The 24,890-nt window shown below is 50.7% G+C and overlaps 1 protein-coding gene and 1 long non-coding RNA gene across 4 annotated transcripts in view; both read right to left on the reverse strand.

Moving 5' to 3' along the window:
- Nucleotides 1-10,787, reverse strand: part of LOC116415949 — a 44,293-nt gene extending 33,506 nt beyond the window's left edge. The window contains exon 1 of the long non-coding RNA XR_004226482.1: nt 10,663-10,787. This is a non-coding gene — a long non-coding RNA (uncharacterized LOC116415949). The remainder of the gene's footprint in view (nt 1-10,662) is intronic.
- LOC100122037 (CCR4-NOT transcription complex subunit 6-like) overlaps nt 1-24,890 on the reverse strand; it is a 287,898-nt gene that overhangs the window by 69,261 nt on the left and 193,747 nt on the right. The gene's annotated exons all lie outside the window — the stretch shown is intronic.

A 24,890-nucleotide genomic window follows, 5' to 3' on the forward strand; every position in this document is an offset into this window, starting at 1 on the left:
GACGAAGCCAACCTCGACCCGACCTCGGCCACGAGCATATAACCATTTTACTTCTGCGTGCGGTTGAAATTTTTGCAAATCTTCTGAACGAAGCGCATTGAATCTATTATCCTCGACGAGCGATCGTTAAATAAGCAATTGAATTCGCACCTCGTCACAGTCTCGATGGGACTCTTCGAAAAGATCTATCCAGCATCATTAGCAGTATAAATTCTCGGTACAGCTGCGGCATCGCGGCTCAGAGTACAATCGGCACTTGCGAAACTCTCTCTCTCTCTCTCTCTCTCTCTCTCTCTCTCTCTCTCTCTCTCTCTCTCTCTCTCGTCGCGCGCCGCCTATCGGAAGGCAAAGCTCTCGCGTGCCATTGTGCGGCGTTATTACATCTTCAATAGGCTCTTACTCCGCTTCTTCTTCTTCAACTCCTACTTTGACTTCGTCGACTCGGAGTCGAGGGACGGTTGTAGAGCTGTTTTCCGAGTCAAAGGACAGGCTCAACTTTGCCAATTTCCCGGGCCATCGGCTCCGAATCGCTGTCGAAAATCACACGGACTCTCGCGCACAAATGTCCGGGAAGATTGCGATTCAATTAGTTATGTTAGAATCTTACGAGATAACACGGAGTGCAAAAGCTTCACGCAGTGGTCCATCGGCCTCGTGACACACTTATTCGCCCTTCTCGACTCTTTCACGCGCTGTATTCGCACAAGCTCTCGCGGCGAGATTACGAGAAACAATTACGTGCTCGAACGATGCTCGAATTTTGGAGGGGCAGATTTTGGGACTCGAGGCTGCGGACTAAGCCCTAACGAAGCTGCGCTGAAGTTGCTAGTCGTCGACCTTGAGGCTACTGCGGATTGCTGGACAAGTTTCGACTCGAGATTGTTGTTGCGTCGCGGGCAGAGTTTCCCGGCAGATCGTGGCTAATTGCGGTCCAGACTCGGGTCTATAGCTTAGGATCAGGGCTTCTTTATAAGCTCTGTTGTTGCGGCTTTCGATGGGAGTTTGAAGCTGAATTTTACGATCTTCTGTGGAGGAAGTCGAAGATAAAAAAAATGAATAACGCGAGGCTATTAGCAATGAGCCTCGCTTCTCGCGGTAATCGCATACTTCCCGCCAGGTCTGCCCAGGAACTCACAGCTCACGACGCCGAGATCCCCAATTAAACTCCCAATAAATCGCAAGTACCTCTCCGAAACTTGCGGACGATGAGTCTACTCGAGATCCATCAATCGATCCCCCTCCTACGCTATACTGCGGAGAAAGATTTCTCGCTGAGAACCGGCGACTCTCGTATAAAAGACTCTCTCTCTCACCCGCTCGATGAGCGTATAATACGTCATAAACGATCCGGCGAACCGTTCGTCACGACTTTGAACTCTCTCCGCGGGCCTGTGTGCTCAGCCCTGTGTGAGCCGCAGCGATGAATATTAAAGGTCGATCCGCGAGTGGAGAGCGCATATAGATTTGCGATTTATTAGCCGCGGAGCCGGTAGTTGTTCGCCGCTTTATTGCTCGGCTCTTTACCTACATAGCGACGAGGGAAGAGAGAGAGAGAGAGAGAGAGAGAGAGAGGGAGAGCAGAGAGCCGATGATGATTTAGGAGCGTTCGCGAGAGAGCTGCGAGAGCGCAGTGCGCGCGGCTCGAAAAATTCAAATTGCCGAGATTTGACGATAATGCGCCGGATAGCCGCGCTTTCGATTATTATTGAGACCGGAGCCAGACGGATTAACGGGACGCGCCGCGGCTATCATTTTCTTTCGAGGACCCTCGAGTGTCTCTTGCAACGGAGCTCGCGGCCAGATAGAATCTGTGCGATCGATCAATTTGTATTTTTGTAACGTAAAAATCGCACATTTTTTCCCGCGCACTTCCATTCCGCAAACCGTTCTCTCGCCGTGATAAGCCGCACAAAAAAGGTGAGACGGATCCGCGAGCGCGGTCTTTTCTTGCGCGCGTCTCTCGGCAGTAGGTCACGATGACACCGATCGACGTCGATCGCGGCTCCATTATCTCTCGACGTCCGCGCGGATTGTTTGACGCCGACGACAGGCGCGCAAGCGACTTCCTTTTCCTGCCTATCGCGCGACTCAGCAAACTGGAGCGACAGCCTCGCTGCCGCGGCTCTGGTAAAATGCTAAACTCCCGAGGTATCGTGTGGCAATAGCCTCGATTTGCACAAGCATCCCGTCAATGCGCGCTCGGTTACAAATTTATTCGGCGCTAGGGGCAACCAGGCGTAAAGAGAAGTGAAACACTGTATACGAGAGCGCGAATTGTTAATACCGTTATTAGGCCGTTATTCGCGCCCCCCACGACGAGAGCTGTTCGTATTGCATTATAGGCGCGAGACGCAACCCTCGACGGGAGCCGACGCCTGGAATGCGGCGTTGTTTGCTCGTTTTTGGGTACAGCCAGCTGGATGGACGTTGATTTATATACGGAAGCGCGAGTCGTTTGTTTTTGGATGCGCCCTATGCACCGTGAAATAGAAGTGATAATTCGCATAACCGAACGAGATAGCGAACGATTTGCACATGGGAGAGGGAACGTGTGCTCGCTAGGCTCTAATTGGCTCTCTCTCTCTCTCTCTCTCTCTCTCTCTCTCTCTCTCTCTCGTCCTCAAGGCCTCCACGGCTTGTCGCCGAGTACAAATTGTAACGTCGGCTCCCTTATACGCCCGTGTATATGTACGCGCGGAGCAGCCTTATCGCATAACGGATGGAGGAGGCGGACGAGGACCTCTCTCTCTCTCTCTCGCAAGCGCGCGATCGGCCGTTAATCAATTCGCGCCGCCGCGGTTTTCTGCGGCACGACACGTCCTGGTCCTGTACACTATACTCTAGGATTTCTTTCTCTCTCCCTCGCTCGATTTAACGTCGAACAAGATGTACGGGGCTTTTACGAGATATGTTAATGGCTTCGTAGCCTTGAATTATGCTCGCGGGGAGAGGAGACTGCGGCGGCCAAATGACCCGTGCCCTGCTACGAAATTCATCGAGCTTATAGAGGTGTGATTGGGCGTGTGAGTATAAGGGTGTGGGCTTTGATGGGATTTTTCAATATGTTATTTATATCAGTACGCAATATTGTTGTTGTAAATAACGTGCTTTCATTCAATCAAACGAATCCCCAATCCAATAAATTCCAGGAAAAATCAGCAGAAAAAGCTGTATACTTCGTCATCCCGGGAGAGAAGCAGACATGCATACTAAAAACGTCGTCCCCCGCGCAACGGTCCATCAAATCCTCGGAAGCCTAATCTAAGATCCCTCGCGATAATAATCCCGGCGTGTTTTGTGTCCCTCTCTCGGAAACAGATTTCATTAGCAGTGGGGTCTTGTACTGTTTGTGACACTTTCAGATTGCGGAGAGATCGTGTCCACAATCTCAAGCAGCAGCAGCGGCGGCTTAATCAGTAGTTCGAGCACAACCGATTCGGAGCTGCGCGCTGCGGCTTCCTATATCCAGACAACACACTTCACCCTAATCTAATTTAATTCGCCTCAGGAGTCATTAGTTCCCCTGTGCTATCTTGGACGAAGCGTTTTTTCACGCAGCGCTCCCGATCTCGGGAGAGAACTGTGAATGTAATCAAGTTGATTGACGCGCCGGTATTATTTTCGAATCAGCTGATACAAGACGCATGAGGTGTGTGCGTTCCTGTATCGTTGAGATCGACCGAGTAATATTCAATCAGTCATAAATTCGATTCTACATACGCACACAGCTCGATTTCTGCAAAAAGAGCCATCGATTCTCGCTCGAGATCGAATAACGCGTCCATACTTACGTTCTTCCCCGCGGCGGAAATGGCAGTGTGCCACACCCGCGGGGCGGGGGAGCGAAATTCCGGAAGCGGCCCGCCGCGGCTCGTGTTGTTTTTTGCATCGCGGCCGTGTATGTAACGGCAATTTTCCGGATCGCTCGACGTTTTGTCCGGTGACTTTCTTTTCGAAAATTGAAAAACGGCAGCGCCCCATATTTTTCGCCGCTATATCCCCGATTTATCGAGAGACGGGTGTGCAGCTCTTCCCTTCCTTTGTGCCGATAGATGGATATGAAATGCCGTGTATTTGCAGCCAATTCTCTAGTGTTCCATTGCTAGAGCTCAGAATGTACACGATATACACAGTAGTGGCGCTTTTATTACAATTGCATATAGACAACTAAAAGCTGGACGCGGAGCGATGTTTCATTTAAAAAGCGCATAAATGCCCGATAGTATCGCTAGCGCGGGCGGCGAATAAAATATCCCGGGCAAATAATAACTCATTCAAAATTTAATACGGATCCGCGCATACGAGAGGGGGGAGATAAAAATAAGCGCGAGCGGGGGATGGAAACGTCGAAACATGAATTATTCCACGTATATTGCACATTCGGCGACGACACTACGCTTGTCCCGTCTGTTTATTATGTATTCGCCGGATACGAGGTTCCCCGGTCCCCGATGCCCGCCTGTCGAGGCTTACGCGCATTAACGTTGAATAATCGTGTTTTTCCTGATAAATAGTAGCCGCTGTTTGTCGTCCTCGTTGTTTATCGTCGTTGCGCTCCATCGTAACATCTGATCGCGTGACTTGCCGCGACTGCATCGCGGATTTGACTAGTGTCTGCGAGAAAGTGAGCATTTTAAAGTGACGACCGCAGAAGAAGGAGAAGATACACACACACACACACACACACCGTCTTACGCGGCTCTGAGATTCCTCTCCGAGATACCCTGCCGACACTCCCCTAAACGCGAGCAAAACAACAAGTCGTCCCGGCGCCTGCTCGGCATCACAAAGCTGCAGCCTTTTCAAGTTTCGCGGCGATCGCTTGCGGTCTCGTATACATCGCAACTGCCATAGAAGAAGAGACGAAGAAGCGTGGGACCAACGAGTCCCAGATTGTGGCGCCCCCTACGTCGGCCGCAAAACCGAGGAGTATGCTCATTTCGGAGCTCGGCGCGGGGAGGAGTCTCTCGCGCGATAATGGCCATTATCAACGCCGTTCGCATAGCCCCTTTATTACAGGGTCCGGAGCTGCCAATCTCGTCGGTCATTTCTTTTCTCACAGGCGCAGCTGAGAACTCAGGGCATACCTTCCAAAGAAAACTGGCATAAAAAACTTCAAAGCCCGATCAGTGTCGCGCGAAATCTTCGCTGCGACGCATCAGAGAAGTGAGCGCATGCCTTATTCCGTTTGCCTCGAAAAGACGGCGCGTTGCACTTTCCCGGGTAGATCGTCTCCTGCATCTGCATGAATCATCATCGGATTACTCTCGCTCTCGAGTCGCCAGTATCGCGAGCGAGCGAATAAACGAGTTTATATTTTGCACAGAGAGAGAGAGAGAGCCTAGTGCATACACGAGCAGAACTCGTTCGTGCTTCGTTAATTTAGTCGCTCTGCGCGAGCGTAAATTGGATCACTTTTGACAAGACGTCGCCTGCGTGCTCTCTTTTCACCAGCCGGCTCTCGAAGATCGCGCATCGATGCAGGTACAAAGAGAAGGAAAACGTTTCCGCGCAGGAATTAAGTGACTCGTTCAGGCTGCGCTCGGTATAATAGAGTTTTCATCGCTCGGACGCTCGCCCTCCTCTCTCTCTCTCGCCGGCGAAGTGAATCATGCATGGAGGATTAATAGGCGCGGTAATGGTCCTGCTCGTATGGGATTCTATTACACGTAGCCGCGCATGTAGACGCTCGTGTTTACACGCTTCATTAGAATGCTGTTTTGAGAAAGCGCTATTTGTACGCGCAGCCGAGAGAGAGAGAGAGAGAGAGAGAGAGAGAGAGAGAGAGAGAGAGAGAGAGAAAGAGAGAGAGATCGGAAGCGGATACGGACTGCTCAGGAGAGATTCGATGCGCCACCCACCGAGTCCTTGTTACGTCCTCTCTCTCTCTCTCTCTCTCGCTGACGTCGCGACGCTTGTTTCGTCGAACTCAGCCGTACAGACGAGTGCGGAGAACGCAGCGTTTCTTCATCATCATCCGCTGCGGACTTCGGTATGCGGTTGGAACAACAGCTCGCGCAGCCTCTAGTTACGTACAAATAGACGGGCTACAAAGCTCTCGAACGAGTATATGAAAGCCCAGCGCGCTTTTCCACGTCGTCATCCTCCGCTACTCCTACGATCCTCCATCACTGTCGCGCGCCGCGTCATCTGCATACAAACGCGTCGGCGGCTTCTCTCCGCTGCGCTCCAGATATAAGAGCTAAGCCCACTGCCGAAAAAAAAAAGTCGACACCTCGCGCGAGACAATGGTCGCGCGAGGAGAGCTCGAACGCGCTGCAGTGGTATGTGTAGTGGTGGCCGCCGCCGGATCCGCGCGCTCGACAAAGGAAGGATGCGCGCCGTTGCTGTAGTTCTTCCTTCCTCCTTTTTTACTCTTCCTTTTCGCTCGGAGCTCTTTTTCCTCCTCCGACGCAGATGCTCTCTCTCGTCGCAACGGTACTATCCGCCTACTCCCACTGTTCTCTTTCTCTCTCCGCGGCGTTTCCCCTTTCGCCCCTTCTGGCGGCAGCGCCGACCTGATTTTCTGACCCACTGCGCGAGTACAGACGCGCTCGTATATACAGCAATACACGCGCGGCGGGATTCTATCTCGCTCCCAGCAGCCTCGACTCTTGCGGATTAAATTATATAGAGATCTCGGTTATTAGATAGAAGTTATACGATTGTTCGAGGCGAGGGAAGCCGGTCGATCATTTTTTCTCTCTCTCTCTCTCTCTCTCTCTCTCTCTCTCTCTCTCTCTCTCTCTCTCTCTCTCTCTCACTCGCTAGCGCACGTCGATCTCCTAACTGTTGTTCCCCTCGGCGTTGTAATTCCACGCGAAGTGGTACGCGATTGTCGAGGAGCGTATAGTGTAATTGCTCCGCGATGAGAAATCGTCCCAGTAGCTGTGTGCTTCGAAAAATCAAGAGGATTAATTGCCCCGAGTTTTGTTCCACTCGCAGAAATACACAGAGTCCAGGCCAGTAGTAGTCTTTCTTGTAATTCAATCGGTGGGATTTTTTGTCGCCGGCCGAGCGAGCGCGCGCGCTCGAATTCCCTCACATTTATTATCGGCCCGCCGACCCACTTTCGACCTATACTCCGGCGCAGTGCGAGCGAAGCGAAAAACTTGATAAATTTCGAAGAACAAAAGTGCCCGCGGAGAGAAAAGCTGCGAGATTAAAGTTGCGAGCTCTTCTCGCTCCCTCGTATTTCGTTTGCTACTACGCTGCGAGCTCTATATGTATATCCGCACACTTTTTTCTTCGGGCTTCGCTGACTTTCTAGCGCGGCGAGATACACTTTGATTACGCTGATTGTTGCCACGACGGCGCTGATGAATCGTCTACTCGATTGTGGAAAGAAAAAAACAACAAAGTTGTAATATCGCGGCTCTAAATCGGCGCGCGTATTTTACTAGAGCGTATACACGGCCGCGCGCATCGCGTGTGTGCCAGAGTAAGCAGTGCATATCGCGAGAGCGAGAAAAGCGAAAGTGAACGCGCGGGCCGCTATACGCGCGCGTACGTCGTAAACAGAGCGTCTTGAGCTCGTGCGCGCGCACGTAACGTTTCAGCGCTGAATTAAATACCTGCCAATTAGTTTTGGCAAGCCGTAATGTGCGCGCGCCAAGTAATGAGCCACTTTGTCATTTAGCGCTCTCCTGACTGGCGTACGCTCGTTTCGCTTTGTGTGCGCGCGCGAGTACGAACGTTTTGAGCGAAGGCTCGAGAGAGGGCCTTCTTGGAAATTATGCTATTTCCGGATTTGTTCATAATTGCAGCGGCCGCTCGCAGTTGTAAATATTTGGCGCGTTGCCAGGGGCGCAGATTAGACTTTTGGGGTTTGTTTTTTTCGAATCCGCTTTGATGGAATTTGATAGCAGCTGCGCGTTTGTTTAGTAATTCAATGTTTTTTCAGCGAGCGTGCGGTTGAAAATATTCTGTCCATTGAATCGCATGCGTTTTTTAAAATCAAAAATATGAAACATACGAGCGTCGGATTAGCACGTAGTTTGAACAAACATTCGCGATGGATATTTTTTGGAAAATTTGCATTTTAGTAAATCCGAAAAGAGTTTTCCTGGAAACAGTCAGCACACTGGCAAAAATGCCTTTTTGTGCGCTAAAATCAAATAGAAAAAAATACCCGATAAATAGAGCATAAAACCGAGAAATAAACATTCAAATTACCGTCGAATGTAGTACATACCGCTGCCGCGGAATGGCAACTACGATTTTCAATTTTCGCCGCGTATCCTCTTTGGCGCTCTATAAATGCAAAGCGAGCCGCCGGTGAAAAATCAGCATCACAAAGACCCGCTGTTTTACGTCCCAGACTAGCTCCTTCATAACTCCTATACGTCTCGCGTACATAGCTGAATTACCGCGAGAGATGCGACGGATTTTTCAGAGACGCTGCGGTCGCTCTTTACGAGGTGAAGGGAATGTGGATGACCGAATTTTATCGGGGGAAGCTGGGGGTGAGAGGATTTTTACGTCTCCTTCGATTTGTAAGCATTAGGCTTCCGCGAATTTCCTCTGCCGCTTGCGTATTGTTCGCGGCCGATGGAATGGAAATTCTTATGGATTTTTATGAGCTGATTTCAAGCTGCTCCTATAGGCCAGGAAATTGCATTTTTCGAGATGCTCGACGACTTAATCGCTTTTCGCATTCCTCATTTGAATTTATATATAAGACAAATACCGCGAGAAGGGCCTTCGTATCCAATAAATTTTGTTGATAACTTCGGCTAACAAAGCTCGCCAGAAAGACACGCGTGCGCACCTCCGAAACTTTCCCCAAACGTACGCCGCCCTGTGCTCTCGGTTTCCTACGCGCAATTCTGGAGGGCGTCCGCGAGAGACAAAACGAAATTCGCAGCTAACCTGCTGTGGATAATTTGCATCTCAATGCGCAAAGAAGCTGCGGGCGTCCGAACTTTGCGGCTTGAATATACCACGCACGTGGGCATTATGTAATAAAATAACAGACGGAAACCGGCGCACGGGCGGAGAGTAGCCCGCACTCGACGAATAATTAACGAAATTTTATTTCTCCGCACCCCCCCCCCCCCTGAAAGCCGTGTGCGCGCTAGGATTATGTTTGCACGTGCGGCGGCGGGAGGTTTACGCGGCGCACACACGCATTGTTGTATTTTTACCACTGCTTAATACTGCGCGCCGTCGTGAGGGGACATTTAAATTTTAAAGCGAAAAATCCAGCCCGCAGCAGCTTTTGTGAAATTTTATGGAATTATAAAGTCATAATGGCGCGGGCAAGCGCGGCGCCGGGAGATTAAAGCGGTCGCCCGTTGGAATACATCAATTTCAAATTTCTCGCGCGCGCGTTATGTTTTATGTATACCTATATATTAAATCAATTTATATTCAATGCCTCTGATTTGCGCACTGCGTTTTACGATGATTCGAAACGACGAAGAGGGAAAAAAAGCCACACGACTCGCACAAGATCCATCCACAGCTTGTTCGGAACGATTCAATAAAACAGAGACACTCGACCGTAGAGGTGCGCATACCACGGTTGTGCAGGCGCCTCTCGACTTTTCCGAGCGCGCTTAAATGCGCCCGCGGCGCTTCGATATAAAGCCTCTTTCTATTACATACCGAGAACAGCACACAATTTACTTTGCAGCTTTGTACTAGTCTCTCGCAGTCGACGTTAACGCCCGAGTTCACTCGGCGCTTTATATCTCTCTCCGATCGCTAGGATAGAGAGAGAGAGAGAGAGAGAGAGAGAGAGAGAGAGAGAGAGAGAGAGAGAGAGAGAGTCAGTCGATCGCTTATTACCGCGAGTTTCGCGCTTCATGCCCGCGCTTTTCTTCCCGCGACTGCTTCCCGTTAGGCGATCCCGGTAGTCGCGCGGCGCGTTGCTCTTATAACTATATAAGACAAAGTAGACGGGCTGGTTGCGGCTGGGGAATAATCAGATTTTTTCCCTCCTCGGGACAGCGTTCCAGTGAACTTTTTCCAGAGAGCGCCGTGCAGTGGGAGTCGAGTCGAGCGGAACGTTTTCACTCTTCGCTGAATGCGCCCCGGGATTCGATTCTCCGCTGCAGCCACGTTCGTTAGCCGGTGATTCTTGTTTGGAGAGGGAAAGTTGGGTATGGTAACGGTTCAGAGGAAACCTTGCTACCAGTGTCTTTTGCGCGCGCGCGTGCGCAGCGATGAAAAATTACGGTTTGTTTGCCCCTCGGAATGTTTATGATGATTAATGCGCGCTAATATTTGACTGTTGCAGCTAGCTCGCCGCGAGAAAATGCAGCAACACAACCAGCTCATCCATCTCGCGATAGAACAACAGTTTTCGAGTGTATCCGCGAGGCCGATTCATTATTCACGTCTTTGCGAGAGCTGTCGAAATCATCCCCGCGCATTAAAAGCCAATCGAGCGCGTCTAACTGAAAGCTCGGAAAACTATATAACCCGTATGCACTAGCAGCGAGTCTCGGTTGCGCTCCACATACTTTTCTACTGCTCGGCGCTTAACGAGGTCGTAGTCTCTCGTTATTAATTTTTTAACGCGCGCGCAAGCCATTACTTTTCACGGTAATGGCGTTTGCGTTCTGTGTGCAATATCCGCTGGTTTTTTCGTCCGCATATAAAACGCGAAGCCGCTTGTAACGATGATGAACTTTTCTGGATTTTGTCGCTACTTACGAGAACGCCGCATCGGGTATTATGACCTGCGCCTTTTTACGTACCTGGAACAGATAAAGCGGAGATTTTCGTTAGAATAACAGAGATTTTTGTATTCTTCTCCATCAAGCGCGGCCGACTGCAATTTCAGAAGGTGAATTGCATCGAGGACTGATTGATCAATCTGCCGGCACACACGATCATTATTTACTTCGCACAGAGCGCGCTCGGTGTATAATCTAGCAAAACTAATTGAGTAGCTACCGTTTATGCATTATTTCTAATCTAAATAATCGATGATAATGAAATCGGCTGTAAGCGCAAAGTCGAAATGAAGCCAGTCTCTGTCGCGCGTATAACAGTATACAGAGAAGGCGATCGCATAATTGCGATATTAATTCCGGCTCTCGTCTGCGCGAAAATGGAGTTATCAAAGTGACCGCGCACACGCTGCAAACACCGTGCGGAATCCCCCATCAAACAACCGTCATTCACTCCATCACGCCAACGGCGGCTCTCTCTCTCTCTCTCTCTCTCTCTCTCTCTCTCTCTCTCTCTCTCTCTCCAGCGATTGCACAGCCCCAAGGTTTCAATCCTCGCACACACTTGCGCATCCCTCCTCGGTGAGTATGTACACTCGTTCTCCCGGCATTACACGCGCAGAAGCAGCGGAATCGCTCCCACGGTTATGGGCACCGCCGATGAGTCGGCACATACGGGGCCGCGGCTTTTTTCCGGGATGGCAGCAGAAAAAAAAATAAATGCCACAGCGACGAGGAGAGACGACACAAAGCAGGTGTCGAGGGACTATACGTCTTCATGAGTGCGGATATTCGATAAGGATTATGCGCCTTTTCGCCGGTACTGTTAGACGATCATAGGCTTTTTGCCGGAGTGTGTTTAGTCGATCGCGCTGTTTTTGCAGCCGCGTATAAGACACTTAGCTTTGCAAAAAGCTCGTAATCCTCGGAAGCTGGGCTGTATCAATCGATGAGGCGAGAGCGAGCACAAAATTATCGTGGATTCAACATCTATAGCTTGTGTGTACGAAGCTGTACCGAGAAGAGCTTATAGATGTTCGTTTTATTGCGAAGAACAGCAGCAGCAGCGTTCGAAGAACTTCCAAGCTTACTTCTCCGCTGATCCTCGATACGAGAAGCTATTTATCACGTGTATAGCTACGCTCGCGCGCGAGATCCGCGGGGATAAGCCTAATGATTTTATAAATGCATATTTATGTATGTATTACAGTTACGATTATCTGGCGCTGCTATCGCCCGGCCAAGTTATTGCTTCTCCGCATAACTCGCATTATTATCTTCCCCCGCTGATCCATTTGAATATAATGGCTCTTTAGAAAATCGATTATGCGCAGCGCGTTACAGTCTGTAATTTCATTGCGATAAAGTACAGTTTTCTATTGTCGCGACGAGATCGAGCGCTGTGTACGGGAGTTTTCGAAACGAGAGCTTCGTCGAAAGCTCTCGTTTCTAGAGGGACAATCGCCGCTCGATAATAGCGGATTTTCTCATGACTATACAGAGAGAGAGAGCCTTTGTCGATGGCGGCAATCAATCAAAAGATTCGCGCGCGCGGCAGCGCGGGACAGGTGTCGAAGATCGATTCGCCTCGATTGCGAGGCTCCATCTCTCTCTCTGTGTCTATACAGCCGGCCGCTAGATTGCTCGGCGGGATTTTTTCAGTGGACGACGCGCGGAATAAGGAAGCTCCCCGCGCTGGGAACTGGTCGCGTGTGCTTGCGAAAATTGAATCACACTTATCCGGAGAGAGGGTCCGAGTTTTATAGGCTTTTCTGGAAAAGTCAGGCACTTTAATTACCAGGGGAAAAATCCGAGTTGCATTCGATGGGATTCTCTCTCGCGATCGAAGGCTCGACCTTCCGCACTCGGCTAGCGTTTATTATCGCCGACACAGCGGACCGTGGGAGAGGCGCAGAAGAACGAGCCGTGTCCGACCTTCGCCGGCGTTTCCTGCGCGATTTTCCGTGAAATGAGCCGACCTTTTTTCGCGGAAGGGGGTGTAGGTGTATTCATATACAGCCCGAGAGACTGGGAGAGAGAAGGAGCGAGCGTATGCCGCGCGTTATCGTAAAAAAGCTAAGCAGCCTGTTGTGGCCGCGCGCATCTTGTTTTTACGGGAGCGATTTGTAGGTTAGGGTATATAACCTCTGCGGGAGCCGCCGGGGAGAGGGTAAACGCCGTAATAAAACGTAAGAGGACTCCGCGCGCCGCGCGGCGAAACGATGAGTCGGCTGATGCGCTCGTTTGGTAGTTTTCTTATGATGGACTGGGTGAGCGTAAATTTTTGAAGCCGAACTGTGTACTCACTTTCCCGAGCGATATCGGGCAAAGAATTGTGATTAGGTTGGCCTGCCAAGGGTCGGGCTATGGATTAGGAGCGGCTATTGAGTAGAAAAGGTCGAGTACGACAAGACGAGCGTTTACGAACGCTATATGAAATACAAGAGAACGTGTCTCCAGGTTCCCAAATTATCGTATACAAATTCGAACAAACAAAGCGATGGCATGGCATCAGCCTCGTTTCCCTACTGCGAAGAAAAAATAAAACGAGCGAGAGATCTCGGCAGATCGATCGGAGCGCGCGAAGAGCGCAGACATCGTCGCAACAGTACACTACAGTACTGCTCCAGAGACAATTTCTCTCTACTCTTATTCCGCGAACGCGGCGTAATCGCGCGGCAGCGGCGGCTTCATTATCAAGATCGGCAGCTGACGTCGCGTCGCCGGCGTCGACAGTAAAATTGCGCGCTGCAGCCGACGGCGCGCGGGGCTGAATTAAGATAGAGAGACAGCCAGACAGTCGCGAGAGATAGAGACTGGCCGACTCCGCTGCTGCTGTAACAATGTAAACCCGCCGCTGTGGGAATGGAATGGAGGCGCGCGAACTTTGATTGGCTCCCTGCGTTTGTGTGTGTTGTGCTTCGCTTTAACACGGAATATACGCCGCGAGTCGAACGTTTGATTTGTTGGGTGAAAATACGCGCGAGCGAGCGGGATGTTAGGATTGCGCCGAGATATCTCGATGGAGAGTGGGTAACGAGTGTTGCGCTTACATTATGGCTCGCGCAAAAATAACTCGCATCGATACCCAACACCGCGGATCGAGCAAAGACAGAGACGAGTGGTAAACGCCGCGTAGACACCTCTCTCTCGAGCAAAGCAGACTATGCGGTCTAATCTCGACGGCGATAATGAGTCAGCCCGAGCGAGCTTTAATTAGAAGCAGCGTAAGCGCGTAGTGCCATTCGTTAAGCCGTCTGAGCAGCGTCTTGTACACACACGTGTACAAATACGGGAGAGGAAGGGAAAAACGTCCCGTTGCTGCGCTACGGAATTTCGGAAATTAACGCCTCGATATGATTAATGCGACGTGTAAAACTAATTAACGACGACGTTTATTATACGCGTCGCGGCGGAGTAGAACAGTCGCGGAGGAATTCATTCGGTCGCAGCTAGTGTACGGGCGAGAAAATAGCGGCTCGTGCAGAATATGCATATGCAGCTCTATGTCTCTCGCGCCACTTGACCGACATAGCGCGCGTCCGAGTATTCGAGGAACTCGCCGCATCAGTCGCCGCCGCGTGTATTGCGCCAGTGAATTTCCGGCCACTGTTTCATATCTCGCGCGATTAATCGAAATTCTCATTTCTTTTTTTCGAAAACTACTGCGACACAACAATCGGAAGCCGCAGCATTTTCAAAGAGAAGAGCCATCAGCGAGGTCCAACTAAGCGAAAATTCAGCGCATCTGCGGTGTTTCTAAACGAGCGAACTCCGCGCACCACTTCATTTTCGACTGGAGCACACGCGAACGGCGAACTTGGAGCATACAGAGCCGCGCACACCACACAGGCATCGCGCCAAAAGCCGAGTACATCAGCCGACACACAGACACACACACACACGTATAACCCACTTACAGGGTGCCGCGCCCGCGTAAATACGTCTGTAGTTCATTTTCGGCTCGCTGCATAAAGGCAGCAACAGCAGCACGAGTCTATGTGGCCGTGTGCGAGCGGGGGTGGCTGGATTTCCTTTCGACGAAACTTCTCCAACGGAATTGTTTCGGGTAGTGACCGAAAACGTTTCCGCGAATGTGCCAGCATACACGCGCTCGGCGCAGAGCTTTCGGTTCGATGTTCGAGGAAAGTTTTTCCCCACCGCCCCGCGATGTTGCTTTGACGCTGTGCTGGCTCGAGCCAGCGCAGCGAGTATATCCGCGAGAGCGAGTGTTTGCTGCCTCGGCTCTGTGTATATCGATGTCTTTGCTGCGTCGTTACAGAAATGGCTGTAAGGAGCTCGAGAAGTGAACAGTCGCGAGCTTGCGACTTTGAATGCGTAAGCGGATTGACGAGGAAGTAAGCCTGCGCTAACGCTGCGAGCTTCTTTTATCATCAAAGTAGGCTACTTTGGTGCCATTTTTATTCTCTATTCGCCGAGCCACTGATATCGAAACTCTCGGGAGTAATCCGTTGATTGCCGCGTGTACAGCTCTACTTTGGTACTGAGCTTTCATCGCAGTCTTTAGAAGAGGCAAAAAGAAAAAAAAACTATAGCCAGTTTGTGCAGCGTAAACGCTGATAAACGAAATTGACGAACGAGACCTGCAATTGTTCAATTACACCTCGAGGACTGCCCATAAATCACACGAATTCGCTTTTGTCGCGGATGACGTATACGCAGCAACAGCAGCGTTATTTTCTCTTTTTTTGTTCCGTCCCAGCTGCCCGGTCGTAATGTTTCGACTAAATCACCGATGGCTCGCCATTTTTCACCCGTGCGTGCATTAATATGAGGTGAAAAACGGGCCGGAAATTGACCGAAAAAGGCTGAATAAAGTCGGATCAAAAATTATTTTCAGAAGAAATACGTTAATTTTAATAAGTCCCTTGGCGAGGTAGCCACTAAAATGATATCACACAGAGGAACTCTAAATTTCATCCGACCCGCAGTTTGCCCTCTGAAGGAAGTATATTTCACCGCGAGTAAGTCGTTCTTTTCGACTCCGCGAAAGGCTGATGTCGAGTGAATAATTTAGCGCGGTACACCGAGCCCGCACGGTCGACTGGAAAAATTCCGGCCTAAAACGCACTCAATGTACTTATAAAATATAAAATCCACGGCAAAGTCGTCCATTCGTTCTTTCACGATACACAAAAGCGGTCTACCAGTTCCGAGGTCGAACTCGTTCTCTGCGCCATAACACATCTCGGCCCTCTCTCTCTCGACAAACTGGATTCCCGTGGGATTTGTTACACAGCGCCTAGCTGCGGAAGCCCGAGTCCCGGGCGGTCATTCCGGAAACGAGCGCGAGTAAGACGTTTACGCCGCTGCAGCTTCGCCCCATTTTTAACGCGCGGACGATCATAAAAATTCCCCGGCGCGCGTAATTTATTATCGCTGCGCCGAGAGTCCGCACTCGATTTGCCCTTATACTGTACGTACGCGCGAGCGCTCGGGAAAAAACTCACTGCGACGGGGAAGACGGAAGCGGATCATTTGTTTTCGCCGCGCTTTGATATAATCGACTTCCTCGAGTTTCGAGCCATCGATTATATTTTCGGGATTATATTTGCCAACGAGTTTCCTTTCGACCACTGGCTGCAATCTTTCTAACGACGAGCGAGCCTGCGCCGATTTATGGCCAAAGTTGAGGGACTTACGGGTTATCGGTTAATTGGAAGTGTGCTCTATATACATCGACTATCGGTAATTAATTTTTCCAGAAATTTATGGGTCCGACTCCGGTGAAATGTATGAAAGAAGACTACTTGCCTCCACAAACGCACCCTCCGGATGCATTAAAACTCGCTTCCTCCCCCTCCCCGAGTACACAGCCCGGATCGTCGGTAACTTTTCCCGCGCGTCGCGCAAAACTCCGCAGCGGCTTTCATCATCGTCCATCTTCAGGCCATCCAGCGTCGTTGCAGAGGGGGCGCGTTTTAGCAAACTCGCAAAACAGCGCCACTCGAAGCATAAAGCTCGAGTCCATTAAAGAATCTCCATGCCGCGCGCACAGCCTTTTTTCTCTCTTTCTTTCGGCGCAAGCGGAAAAGTTCTCTCTCTCTCTCTCTCTCTCTCTCTCTCTCTCTCTCTCTCTCTTTCTCTCGCGCGCGCGCGAGAGAGAAACAAAGTCACTTCTCGAGCGACACCGTCGCGGCGATTACGTCCGCAGGGGAGCAAAGTTCGCGTCGTCTGACGCGCGATACGGCGCGTGTCTACTCGTCGGCGAATATTAAAGGCAGGTGTACGACGGGAGTTGCCGAGTTGAATTAAATGGCCCCGTCGTCGGGAATTTTCTCCGGTTGCCTATTCCGAGGCGGGAGTAGTGTGTATTAGAGGCAACTCTCCGAAGCTGGGAAAGTTAATTAAATCCGAAACGTAATCAAGTTTCGATGCGGGGTAAACGAAAATAATAATAATAAGAGTACGGCGGTATGAATAAATGGAAATAAACCGAAAAAATAACGTTCGACGCGGATTTATCTCCTCTCTCGAACAAAGGAAGTTCGAGCAAAGCTCCTATAGCTACTATCTCTCGCGCTCGAAGAGAAATAAGTTGGCGCGCGCGAGTCAACCCCATATGCATAAATAAACATCGAAGTGACGCTCGGGTGCGAGGTGGCTGCACAGCGCATTATACGCACGCCGGCGAATAATCACTGAGGCGCGAGACGGCCCGGAATATTAAACTTCATAGATACACGGGAGAAAGCCGAGAGATGAGAAACAGGCCGACTTTTCGCCGAGAGAGGCTCATGATTACAAATGAGGGGGCGTTGCGCCCCTCGCGAAATACTGCATATTTGTTTTCACGCTGCTTCTTCTTCTTCTTCTTCTTCCGCCTCTACTTTTACTTTTTATCCTCGAGTAGTTCTTCACGAGAGCTTTCGCGACGGCGCGAAATTGCTGATTCTTTTTCACCTCCTGGAGTTTTCCGATTTCGAATTTTAGAGCGAGCGTTCGGCGTCTTCGATTGACTTTGATCGCATACTTTGACGACGTTTGACTTTTTATTCGTAAAATATAGACTCTCTTGTACGATTGAATTTCGGTATAACGGATGGATTAAGTTACAGTCGACGCTCGTGCACAAAATAAATTATTTCCGAGGGCAGAGAGAACGTTTCAGGTAAAATTCAGAGATTTTTAATACGAAGTAATTTTAATGGAATATCGAAAATACACGCACGAAAAGTAATTTAATAACGATTCGATAATAATTCAATAAAATTCGATGTAAAATACCGAAAATTTCACAAAGCTCCGCTGTATCATTAAATTTTACATAAACATTTCAGTGAATTATTATACCGTGATTACCCTGGGATTAATTTTCAATTAAAATCTCTAATATCACGTAAAATCGCGCGCTTTCCCAGAATTTTCAAAATAAATACATCTTTCAGGCTTACAGTCTCGACGTATTTCGAAATTAAATTAAATGCAAATACAAATAACCGCATATAATGTCGCGCGCCTATAAATCGTCACCGGCCAGACGAATCCCATGAATAATGCGCTACGGCCGGCTCATATTCGCGGGATTTCAACTTTGCGGAGCTTAGAAATTTAAAATTCAAATTGACCCCCTCTCCCCTTCTCGACACGCAATTTCCCTCCGCAACGAAAAAAAAGCATCGAAAATCGCGCGCGCGCATCGATATATTTCGCCTCCACCCTCACCTCGCTCCGTCGTATAATCCGCGTTTATTCGTCACCGAAAAGCGATGAACCTACGAGAAAGAGCGAAAAACAGTATCGAGAACGCGCCAGGTGGGCCGGACGAAATATAAAATCGCCCAATAAACCTTGTTTATCGCTCGTCGCGCAAGCTCGCGTAAATTTTTAACCGCGTGCGCGCCCCACTTGACGGGGCTGCCTGGCGCTCTATACTCCCCCTCTCTCTCTCTCGTTTTTAATCGGATTATCGGATATATCTTTTTAATTGAATTAGATCGGCCGGCCGGTTTTAGCGCGCACATTATGCGCTCTAATCCGGCCCCGACTTGCGAGTTTAGCGCCTGGCCACGTGTCGGATGATAAGCACTGACTTATTGGATTATCGGGGAAGCCACAGCGCGCGCGCGCGCGAGAGCGAGTTATCTCTGCGAAGCTTGCGGGAAAAATCCTGCGGTGTCGGAGGCTCGCGGTTTTGATGAAGAAAGTTTGGAAGACTTCGTGCGCTCGCCGCGGACTCGTGATTTTCATCGCCTCATTTTCTGGAAATTTACTTTTCCTCGGCACTGGTTTTAACTCGATATCACCTGTTGTTGTCAGCCCCGGGAAAAGCCATATCACCGAACCCAACCACTGACCAACTCACGCAGTGCAGCCTCGAGTGGGCACTCGGAGCGACGATACACGACGACGCGGACGAAGTCTCAAGCGCAGCGGCCGCAATGGGGTAAACTGGCGAGCCTCTCGCCTCCCGGAATTAGGATCGATCGGTATTAATTAGCCTAAACTGGACTGGCACGGACATCAGCAGCTCTCCTCCGGCCCCCTCCGCAGCAAGCTTGTTCAACATCGTCCGCCGCCGCGTCCAACTGTAGTCGCAGTTCCTCCTCCCCAACGACCGACCCACAAAGCTAATTCTCATGCCGAACAGCCGTCATCCCGTATTTACTCCCGGCAAACTCATCGGCCTGTCTCGCTCTCGGATGAGAGAGAAGCGCTTGGCTACACACACGCATACACAGGCGCTTGGTCTGGGTTGACCCATACGGGTACACGTAATCGCGAGACGACGACGACGCGCCGACACTGTGCACACGTGCGCGCACATACGTACAGAGCACCGTGCAATCTTGTACCCGGGAGATGTGCAGAGGCCGCTGTTATCTAGATGCGACCTCGTTGCTGTCTGTCAGCGCCTGATCCTCGGCGCGTAGCTACACGTATTAGAGGATGTTTCTTTCGGAGCCGCTGCTCGCGAGAGGCTATCCGCTGTATCCGAGATCGTGATCCGATGACCCGATGCCGTCGCTTCTGCCACCTCGGCGCGAGCTTCTGCCTACACCTCACGGCTACCGTGAGAGATTCGCTTTTTGGGGCACAACTGCAATTTACAATAAAGCCTGACATACTTTGACAAGCCGGATAAATATGTCTCTTTCGACGATCACTGCTACACTACAAACCGAGAGCAACTCGATTTCATACGATCGAACGCCGGACGAGTTCTCACGAGCCACCGAACGGTCTCCGAAAAAAAGCAACGGAAAGAATCAACCTCGAGCGAAGAAAGCCCGGCCGCGACTTTTGAATGCCGCGATCAAAGGGAGAGAGCAGGGAGGGGCGCGCCGGGCGAGTCGATAAGTCACGGGCCAACAAAGCCCGTCACGTTCCGGCTGAATAATCGCGCGAGCGCGCGCGTCAAGCGAAGCCGCATCACAATGCCGCGGCGCAGATACTCGCTATCTGCGAGTCCCTATCGCGGACCGAGTACACAGATCGCACGGGATATCTGGCGGCAGGAGGCAAACAGCGACTGCTAGCTTTGCTCTCCTCGGATTTCCATCCAGCTGCTGCTCTGCTAATGAAGCGCTTTAGACGAGAGGCGAGATGCTGCGCGTCTTGTGTGTACACGGATGGAATATTTCAGAAAACTACAGCGACGGCAATGACTCGGGAAAAGCTGACGCTATCGCTCGATCGAGTAGTATAATACGAGTTTCGCGCGTTCGACGAATCACGATCTACCCGCGGTAGGTACGTATCTGCGCCGCTCGATGAACGCGCAATAACTCGCGCTATCGAGATCGGCTTCGCATGAGAAGCTGCGTGCGGTTCAATTAATTTTCATGATTTTTCGTTCCCACGACACGATGAAACGCGTATCGACGAGATTTTCCAAAAAAAGTTCCACTATACCATATCCCACCTGCCGTCCGGTCGTCTCGAAAACTCGCGCACAATATCGCGCCGCGGAGGACATCAGGCCAAAGGGCCAAGGTGAATCCTCTATTCTCAGCCGAGCGCGGCGAGTCCATAACTCTTGATGCCCCTGCAGCACACGCCCGAGCGAGGAACTCGCTCGACTCGATAAAATTAATGGTAAAAGCTCGCATTAACAGCTCGCCGGCAATATCGAGTCGGGCGTAAATCCTCTCACTCTCTCACTTCTTTGCGATTTTAATTCGCGCGCTCGCTCCGACGCGATAAGAGAAAAATACTCGCTGTGTGTGTGTGTGTGTGTGTGTTTCGCGCGGCGAATAATAACGCACGTTTGGCGGGCGCTGCTGCAGCTCTCTCGGTCTCTAAAAATGATAAAAGCCGGTGCGAAGGGCTCCAGGTGCGCCTAACCAGAAGGAATGCGCCGACGAGACGACGGAAGCTTTTAGCGCTCTCTGCACCGGCTGCGTAACTTATATTGCGCGCGTACGTCCCCGCGCTGAAGCTCTAGATCTTCTCCGCTGCTGCGTTAGCAAGTTTTCTCGTTCTTTTCTTGCGCGGACTCGCGTTATGGCCTCTTTTTGCGCTTCTCTCGGGGACTCGCGCCCCGTGCTTTTTGATGAGCTTTGTTGTTTCACGAGGAGCGATGTTTCACGTTGCGACTGCCTTTATACAATCGACGAATGAACTTGTCTTTATATCTTGGCGACCTTAGCGAAATAATTGATCGAACAATGCCGCTGTGGAAAATTACGTAAAGGAAGAAGTAAAAAGGGAGCGGAAAAATCAACACAATGCACACTAGGAAAGCTTTTTGCCCCGTGAAGCAACGATCGCATAATCTCACGACTCACCGTCATCACGTCCCATTTTTTCCCCGGAGACTCTACTCCGCCGGCGCGTTTTTAAACTGCGCGGAAAATGAATTATTCTCGCAGATTGCGTTTAATTTCATGGCTGACGTGAGCCGCGCGCGGGCGCGCGCCAGCTGTACGCCAGCTCATTTTCTTTATTAATCGAGGGGATATTTCAAATTCCGGGAAAGGCCTCTCTCTCCGTAACGCGTATAACGTATAACGTCGCGCAACGCCCTGTCGAGTAATTTTTGGTCGGGCGAGCTCTCTCCGAATGGCTTAATGGCACGGAATATATACGCGGAAGCTCTTACGCGTCTCGCCGAGACTTTATCGACAAAGTTCGCAAACAGTCAGGTTAGCGTCTCTCGAACGGTATTTCCCAAACGAATGGGAATTGCAATGCTTCAGTTGCTGAAACGTCGCGCGCTCAACTGTTTCTTTTATCTGAGGCGTAATTTCCTCCTCGCGCGATATGCCGCGTTGGCTGCGGCTTTTTTCCTAGCGCGCTCGCGCGCAAGGTGCTCGATAAAATCGAGCGCTACTTTAACTGGATCGAGTTGTTCGCCGCGCTCGAAACTGCTGCGCCGAAGTGATTTCCTATTCCGGCTTTTGCGAGACTGTGTACATTGTGACGGGATTTTATTTCCGTTGGCTCGAGGTTTCCCGCATATAACTTTGAAAATACAGAAAAAACAGATTTAAGAGAGCCATACCTAATTTCCGAGCGCGGCCAATCGTCCTGCGCGCGGCAATAAAACCATTCTCCCGGAGAAAAAGCGGCGAGAGGCCCCCGTCGTCAAGTGCACTCTTGCAAATGCGTCGGTGCAATCTTCATCCAGCGCGAGCGCGCGACAGCTGCACTGCTGGCCTGCTGCACCTTCTTGGCGACCATAACCTCGCGCGCTGCACGCACACTGGCCGCCACAAGGGCCACTCCTAGACTTGATTACCCGAGCGGCCTGCGCTTTACGAGAGCAGCTCTTTTGACGAGGCTCCCGCGCCGAGAGAGAGAAAGAGAGAGAGAGAGAGAGAGAGCTGCCCCGAGAGGCCTGTTACCGACGTGCGCCCGGCCAGAAAGAGTGGCTCGTTTGCGCGCGAGATGCTCCCCGCAGAGGTGCTACCGGCTTCTGGACTCTCTCTCGTACGCTAGCTTTTTTTCGCTCCCTCATTTCCGGGTGGCTTGGTTATGGCGTTTATGGGGAGGAAAAGGCAGTGAGTGAGAAATCGCGACGGCGGCACGAAATCATTAAAATTTAGCTCTCTCTCTCTAGGAACGTAAAAAATAATGAGGAACGAGGGTGAATGGGCAGAAGCGAGGCTCTGAAAACTCGGTTCCTCGTTTCTCACTCCTTGTACGTCTTGCCTCTTGCACGTCTGCTATAGGCTAATCAAAACGTATCCAAAGTTGTTCATAACGCGCTTCTCATCACTCATCCGCGATGTGTATCAAAGCGCGAAAATCGTCGCCGGAACAATTCGCAGCTTGAATGCGCGGCAGCAGCTATTTGTTTTGACGAAGACGCGCTACTTAAGCAACAGCAGCGCCAGCTCTTTGTGCCCTGTTCAGCCAATAATAAATTAAGAACAATTAATTACGCCGGGCGACGCAATGCGATTAATAATTCATACTTCTCGCGGCTCATCATATGACTGCAGCGCGTCTCTCCCTCTCTCGCCTCCATTCTTCCTTTCATGCCCGACTGCCGCTCGACGACTAGACGCGTTATAGTCGTCCCCCGCGCGGCTTTTCATCTCTTCTGACGAGACGTGACGCGCGCAAAAATCTTGCGAGTCTTGACTATTGTATCAAGAATTCCGACAATTCACTTTTTACCCACACTAACTTCTGACAAAGGGCGTATGCGTTATTCATCTGGTTTTTCGTGGAGAGTTCACGCGTCAAAATAATATTCAAAACGTTGGCGTAATTCGGCCTCTTCCGCTGCATCGCGCGCTACTCCGTATAAATCACCGAGGCGACGGACGTCGGTCCCGGGGGAGTTCGCGTTTCCTCGACTTTTACGAGAGAGCCGAGCATATACGCCTCCCACGTTATTTTTTAACGCGAGCACGAGCCGCGCCGCAATCTCGAGGGAGGCTTTAGTCAAGGGTAAGTATTTCGAATCCAGCGCGCAGGGCTTCTTCGTTTTTTCCTAGAGGTGCGTCTTGCGGTTGAACGACGGCCCTTTGTCCGCTTATCGCGCAAGAATTCCAGTTTTGAAATTACAAGACAAACGCTCGGCACACACACAGCAGCGCATATATGCAGCGGGGCAAAATGATGGAAAACAAAGTTAAACGCGAACAATGTAGCACTAGCGGAATATGCATTCATCCTCAGCAGCATAGTGTGTACAATGCAGAAACGAGGAACATTTTTTAACGCGTAAATAAAGGCTTGAATGTATCATCATCATAATCTACCATTTTTTCCGTGTATATACAATTCCGTAAACCGGAGTATAAGAGTAGGGGGGGGGGGGGAGGGGAGTAGGAGAGTTGGAACAAGGAAATTAGAATAAGTAATTCCGACGCAGAGTAAGCATCTCATTTTCTTGCTCGGAATTTACCTTCACCGCCGGCTCGCTCGTCGTCGCTTTTTCACTTTCCTGCGCTCTCTCTCTCTCTCTCTCTCTCTCTCTCTCTCTCTCTCTCCTGTCATATACACGCTCTGAAAAGTAAAGTTGCCCACGCGCGCCCGCCTTGAAGACTTGATAAATAAGGGAATTTCGCAGCTCGACTCTCTGCGCGCGCTACGCCGCCTTCAGTTTAACGCGCCTTCTCTCTCCCCGCGCGCCGCGCAAAACGAGTTAACCCAGCTCTGCTCTGCCATTATCATTTTCGCCGCGACGTTCCTCATCATGGAAATATAATAGCGCTCGCGCGTGTATGTATACGTGCGCGTTTAATTTGTACATTTCAAGGGCCCTTCGCAAATTAAATTCTCCTCATTGTCTCTCCCCGATGCTCGAGGTTTGCGAGATTCTCGTTTGCCGCCGATTAAGATGCCTCTGAAAAATCGGGAGAAAAGCGAGGCGTGATTTACGAGACGCCTTTTCTTCTCGGCGAAGCCTCGAGTATACGCATCGTCGTTCCACCTGACACCTTCTCGGAGTGCACGGGTTGGTGGATTTGAGCAGGTGCCATATCGGAGGATTGAAAATTAAACGGAAAGCGCTCGAGAGGCTCGTTAATCAAGGCGCTCAGGTGCGGGCAGGAATGCTCATTGATCGCGCGCACGATCTGCGGTGGGAGGCGTCGTCGCGCGAGCGCGCGCGTTGCTGCAAGCGGTTTTTGCTGTCCGCGGGGAAAGCGCTGAAAACGCGTATGAATTAGGTGCGTGCGGGGTAACGGTTCAGGGGCGATAATTCATCTCTCTTGCGCGTTGAATTACACGAGCTGTGTGCGCCTGTAATAGTTTTGGACTTGACTCCGGCATCGGTTACTTACCCGA

The sequence above is a fragment of the Nasonia vitripennis genome, chromosome 1, assembly GCF_009193385.2.
Source record: "Nasonia vitripennis strain AsymCx chromosome 1, Nvit_psr_1.1, whole genome shotgun sequence".
Classification (NCBI taxonomy): Eukaryota; Metazoa; Arthropoda; class Insecta; order Hymenoptera; family Pteromalidae; genus Nasonia; species Nasonia vitripennis.